The sequence below is a fragment of the Buceros rhinoceros genome, unplaced genomic scaffold (genome assembly GCF_000710305.1).
Source record: "Buceros rhinoceros silvestris isolate BGI_N320 unplaced genomic scaffold, ASM71030v1 scaffold9380, whole genome shotgun sequence".
Classification (NCBI taxonomy): Eukaryota; Metazoa; Chordata; class Aves; order Bucerotiformes; family Bucerotidae; genus Buceros; species Buceros rhinoceros.
Window position 1 is genome coordinate 8,888 of NW_010387868.1, and position 6,299 is coordinate 15,186.

The 6,299-nt window shown below is 42.4% G+C and overlaps 1 long non-coding RNA gene across 1 annotated transcript in view; it reads left to right on the forward strand.

Moving 5' to 3' along the window:
* Positions 1–1,605: 1,605 nt before the first annotated feature.
* Positions 1,606–6,299, forward strand: part of LOC104494804 — a 25,348-nt gene continuing 20,654 nt past the window's right edge. Inside the window, exon 1 of the long non-coding RNA XR_727806.1 lies at positions 1,606–1,718. This is a non-coding gene — a long non-coding RNA (uncharacterized LOC104494804). The remainder of the gene's footprint in view (positions 1,719–6,299) is intronic.

A 6,299-nucleotide genomic window follows, 5' to 3' on the forward strand; every position in this document is an offset into this window, starting at 1 on the left:
AGGGAAAAAAAAAATCAGTTTTTTTTTTTTTTGTCACAGTTGACAAAATATGTTGATTATAACTGGACTTTCTGTTGAGCTATAACCCTGTAACTTTAGTGCTCTGAAAAAATACGTGGTTATGCTATGTTAAATATAGGAGTGTAGGATACATAGCATAATTTATTATACAACTCATTGTATAATCAGATATTTATTTATATAAACTATGTGTGAGAGTATATAATGTTACATAAACCCACAGGAGCGGTTTTCCAGGGTGTCTGTCACTGTCACACTGAAGTGCTGGCACTGCGGTGATCAGGAGGGTGACTGCCTCTTTAAGTCTGCAAGTCTGCAAGTGGTAGCAAGCATTTTCTTCAGCTTTTGACCTACCTTTCCCCAATTCTGAGTGGCTGATATTCAGTGCTTTCTGTAAGCCAGTCAGATGGATAGGGCTGGCTTATTAAAAGTCACAGACGTTATTTTAAATCACACTGCTGTCAATGAATCTCTGTAGTGGGTCTTATTGCTGTATAGTCCTGGAGGTTTTCTGACTCGAGCCAAAGCACAGAGCTTTGAATGATACCCTCTGATATCAGTGCAGCCTCAAACAGTGGCATGGAATTTTTCCAGAGCCCTTGATGTTGTGTTCATCTTTTCCTTGGAATCGATAGTAATAGCACCATTCCCACACAGCCTGGTGAGGTCACGTTTAGGCTAACACTGACCACTTCCAGTATCCCACCAGTGCCTTCTTTTGCTCTCTCTCCTATATATAGGTCAAATCAAATACTTATTTTAAAAGAATGTATTTCTTCTCCTTTAAAACTACCCTGGGATGTGATACCCTCAAAAGCTTGAAGCCATTTAAAAGCAACATTTGTGCTGGAGCTGGTGCCTGTGCAGTTGATATGCACATCCCCTCGGCTTCCCTCTCACCAGCCGTCCCTCTGCTGTAAGCTTCCTGAGGCAGGAGCTGCGTTTGGGCTCCATATTGTTATGCAGCAGCCAAGACAGAGGGCTCTGGATCATTACTCCGGCTCCTACGGTGCAAGCAAATTATAATAGTTTAAACACACTTCAGCTTATTTCTAGTTTGAAGGATAAGATTGTGAGCAAGCTGGAGACTGGAAAACCAGGCAGATAAATTCCGATGTATTAGCTTTTGTTCTTCTTCAGGACCTTTGTGGTGAGTAAGGCAAAAAGAGGTAGTGGGTGAGAAACACAGGCTGCAGCTTGTGTAAAGGTCCTGACTCCTGCTAGGCGCAGCTTCTGTGGAGGAAGCATTTGTAGTGGGGGCATCCCCGGCTGGATGTAATTACAGGAAAGTAATTTGGGCAGTGTAAACACCTGCCTGCTCTATATCTGTTTGCATGGTGAAGCAGCATTTAGCCACAGCTGCTGTGCCAACCAGACAAAGCTACCTCTGGGTAGCAGGACCTGCCCCTGGGGAGCAGGATGGAGTTAATGCAGGTCAGCCCAGGGAACAGCTCTGGCTTTTTTTCCTTTGCTTTCTGTGTGACAGTAAGGCAGCAGCGGGGCTCGGTGGATTTAAGGACAAGACAGTGCCCAGAATTACTCATCGTACAATTTCTTTTCTCTCTCCTTTTTCTGTTTTTTTTACAGAGTTAAATGTAAGGGAATCTGATGTAAGAGTGTGTGATGAATCATCGTGTAAATACGGAGGAGTGTGCAAGGAAGAGGGTGATGGCTTGAAATGTGCGTGTCAGTTCCAGGTAAGGGCTGCTCAACTTTATGTTTGCCATTCTGACCAATCTTTCAGGCGTATAGAAGTATTTATAGAATCACTGCTTTTAAAATTTCACTCATCAACAGGTAATTATATAGTCTAACCATAGGCTCCTTTTTTATGGCACTGGCTGGGGTAGTATGTGACTGGACCTCACCACAGTGTGCTCAGGGAGCAAGTGGAGAGTGTAGCATCATGTTAGTTCCTTGTGTGGTTTTGGGCAGTCAGCTGTCAGCACAGACCAATGTGGGGAAGAACAGAGAGCCACCACATGCTGGGCATCCACAGCCCCCACAACCAGCACGAGCAGAGGTGAGAGCGATGGGTGACACCCCCTCTCTACCTCCCCTCCTTGCCTCATGAGAGCAGAATGGCCAAATGTTGTCACACACACCAGATGAAGCTTTATATTTTATGTACAGCATTTATTATGGATTTCTTACTCTAATACCTAGGATTTGGAGGATTCTTCCCCACTCTGCTGGTGGCCAAGTGTGGTATATTAGACCCTCGAAGATCTTAATGCATTTTGAAAAGCAGATAATAACAGGATCACCATGATCATAAAGTTTATGAATGAAAACAGTCCCACTCAGGAAAAAAAACCAAAGAATGAAAATTTGATTAAAAATATCCTCTGAACTTTTAAAATAGCGAGTTCAATTTTCTTCGTTGTCTTTGAGCCTTTAGTTTACAGTTCTTGTAACAACCATGGCAATCCTTCCTCCCTCCCACACCAGACTTTTTAGAGAAAAGAGGGTACTGAGGTTCTTTCTTTGTGCAATTTATAGTCAGGACAAATGTATCCAATACTAAAAGACTCCTGGAAGAGGTGGCAGTGTTATCAACCAGCCCTGGAGTGGGCTATCTTTCAGTGTTTTAAAAATTATCATGTGTTCTGATTCCAATAAATAAGAAAACAAGGGAAACCAAAATAGCAACAATGTGTATGTGATCTTATACTGGTTTTGGATTCCAGCATTTCAGAGGTGGCTTTGATGTGGTGTCCTTCAGGTGGGTACCTATGCTTGGGGCATCCTGCCGCTCATGTCTCATAAGAGCAATGGGATCCGACTGCCTTTTAAAGGAAGAAAAAATTCTTAGGAGAAGAGGTTTATTCATCAGCTTTCACTATGTCTGTAACTTTCATTTATGAAAAATAATAAGAATAAAACTCAATAATGATTAAAAAAAAAGGTAAAGAAATTCAATCCTAGGCTAACCAAAAGACTAATTTATTTTCTATCAGTGGTAAATTTTACAACTTCCTACTAGCCAGGTCATGAAGACTAAAAAACAAACTAGCCCATGTGATAAGCTACGTAAGACTTTGTCTTGAAGAGCCCATTTTTTTTACCAGTATTATTTTTAAGCTCCTTGTAAGTTGACGTGTCTTTCTTGAAAAATTTGTCCTATATTTTAAGGAAAAAAGTCTAAGAATGAGGAGAAGGTATTGTATTTTTCAGACATAGCAGATTGAATTCTTCCTGTAACTCTCAACCTTAGTTATTTGTCTGCAGCTAAAAGCACCAAAATAGCCCAGGCAACAAACAGGCAGCCTGAACTATGAGGTTCTCTACATGCAAGACTATCTTAGAGCTACCTAGCTATTTTTTTTCTGACATTGCAAGGTTTTGAAAAGGAAATAGACATATCTGTGTACAGTGGTTCAGCTGAACACACACAGAAAGGAAGGTCATGGATATCAGACTGTTCTCTTTGAAGTGCGTTTCCTATTCTCCGCACTTGGAACAGAGCACATGGATAAATGCACCACTGGTCCAATCCAGCGAGACATTAATTATGCTCTTAAAATGGCAATTTTTAGAAGAATGCATGCTAGCAAGAGAGCTGCCCAATGACAATGGTCTTGGGTCCAGGTGCTGGTCAGGTGAGGATTTTCCTGCTGGAGGGGGACTGCTGCTGGCTGTGAGGCTACAGCCGTGGCCGCCTGACAGCGAGGCGTTTGGGGGAACAGATTTGCATGCACCCCTCAACTAAGGCCGCGGCTGACACAAACCATCCCTCAGATTCAGGAAAATGAATGAGCATTCCCTTCCAGGCATCGCATTTTTTCCTTCTCCTCCTCCTTATCTGCTGCCATCTCTGGCCTGGCAGCATTTCTTAACTGTATGGTCTTCTAAAACTTTAAATATTAATAAGTCTAGTTTTTCCTCCTAGGATCCCCTGTGGAGATGACTGGCTGCCAGATTTCAGTGCTGTCATTGAAATAGCTATAATGTCATGTCAGCAAGAGCTCTGCAGGCTGCAACCTCTCTGAACACCTTGTAGGCTTTCTCTGTCTTGCCAAGACACCTAACATAAAGTGAGATACTGAAGTTTGATTCCCCCGAATCAGATTTACAAATTAGACCATAGAAGGGGTGCTGGAAGATTCAGTTGTGCTGCAACTTGCAATGACCTAAATGATACCCCGACTCTGCAGGCCTCGTCAGGAGAAAGGACGACTCCCTTTTTATTACAGAGGGGTAACATTTGTTCACCAAACTTTTGGAAAGGTCTTTTGCTGTAATTTGGGTGATGTTTTACAAAACCTAAAATAAAAACTGATCGAGACCCAGTGAATGTGTTCTGGACTGGCAGGGGGAGATGAGAAAGAGCCAGCACGGGGCTGGCAGTCTCAGTAAGAAAGTCTCGACAACAAATGGTTTAATAAGATAACTGCTTTAATAATACAGAACAGGAAAAGGAATATAGATAGTGGATAAATCGTTCATCCCTTCAGATTAAGAAAGTCTCGACAACAAATGGTTTAATAAGATAACTGCTTTAATAATACAGAACAGGAAAAGGAATATAGATAGAGGATAAATCATACATCCCTTCAGATCCTGGGCACCCCACAGGCATGCAGAATTGCATCGAGCCCAGATGGATTTTCCCATGGGAAGCCATGCCCTTCAGATCCTGGGTACCCCACAGGCATGCAGAATTGCATCAAGCCCAGATGGATTTTCCCATGGGAAGCCATGCAGAGCAGATCCCATCCATGGAGAGATGCTCTCGCTTTTGGCCATTCAAGCCAGCAGAGGATTTACTCAGGAGAAAACAACTCTAGTCCTAAAGGACCTTTGCATGAGAACTTTTAGCTGCACTGTACCAACTCTCTAAAACTCTACCAAACTGTAAAAAAAGGAAACACTTTGCCTCCCATTTTCTATCCTCAGGGCAGAAACATGCAACTTTAAAACATGACACAGCAACTTTAGGATTGAATAGAGAATTATCCACTGAAAAATATTGTACTCCTCAAAAGTTGCCTGTTTAGTTATTCCCTAGAAGAGACTGTTCAGCATGAGATGTGACAGGACTGATGGTTGTGTTGAATGTCTGAGAGCTACTCATATGGGAAAGTATTGCAAAAGTGTTAGAAATAATTTTCAGAGCTGGCAGCATGATTTTTTTTCTGTCTGTGCACGCTTAGTTCATTCTCAGTTGTTCACCTATGGGAGCATGACAAAGGAGTGAGGATAATTCTCTTCAAAATTATGTTTTCAGAATTGAATATTTTGGGGTTTGTGTATGCCAAAGCACAAAGAAACTGTTGTGGCAGAGACTGTCACTTGGAATCTGGAGAAGCTTTTGTCCTTTTGGGGCAGTTCAGCTTAACTGTCCAGGTTTGAGGCTGGGCTGGCCACTGGACAATAGCAGACGCTCTCTATTAACCCCTCTTCCTTCCCAAAGGGGAAGAGGAAAGGAATAAAAGAAAAAGAGACTTGGGGATCAGAAAATAAATTAAAACCACTTTAATGAAACAATAACAGCAAAATGAAATATTTACAAATATATACAAAACCGGTATGAAACCCAACACCCACCCTTGTAATGGCAATTTCCTCACCATCACCACTGATGCTGTGGGCAGATGCTGGGGAAGTCCCAGACTGGACTGAGCGGCAAAGGGAACAGGATTCAGGAGCTGGATTCTGGAACGAGATTCAGGAATGCTCAGATTGGGATCGAAGGCAGAACAGGCTGAGTCCTCCTTGGACACTGGCCGCTGAAGAAGAGAGGTTGACCCTTGTGATTCCCTCAGCTTTATACCGAATATGGGATGGAATACCCTGTTGTCAGTTTAGAGTCACCTGTCCCATATGCTTCTCCACGCAGGTGTAATAAGCAAGAGCCTTTCTGCCTCCAAATCTTTAGAAGTAGCTGTAAACACCAAGCATTACCACTTCTAGAAGCAGACACTGTCTGAAAAAATGTGCCATTAACTTCAGAAAGTGCAGTTAGTTAGAAGAGACTGAGCTGAAGAGTAAAATCACTGAAGGGTATTAATTCTGTAGTAACTCAAACCAGAACATTAGCTAGTGTTATTTCGGTGTGAACTCTCACTGGCTGAGCTATACCAGTTTAATCATACACACTATATGGTTTAGAAATTTAGTGGCTAGTCTGTGTAGTTATTCCTTTCTTCTTGGTTTTTTTTTTGCCTTTTGAAGATGCGAAAGGTGTCTGGAATTACAGTTACCATTGCAGCCCCCAGCAGGCAATGACTCCTTTTCAGTGCAGTGAAGTGGGGTTTGGATCTCCAGTTCAGCAG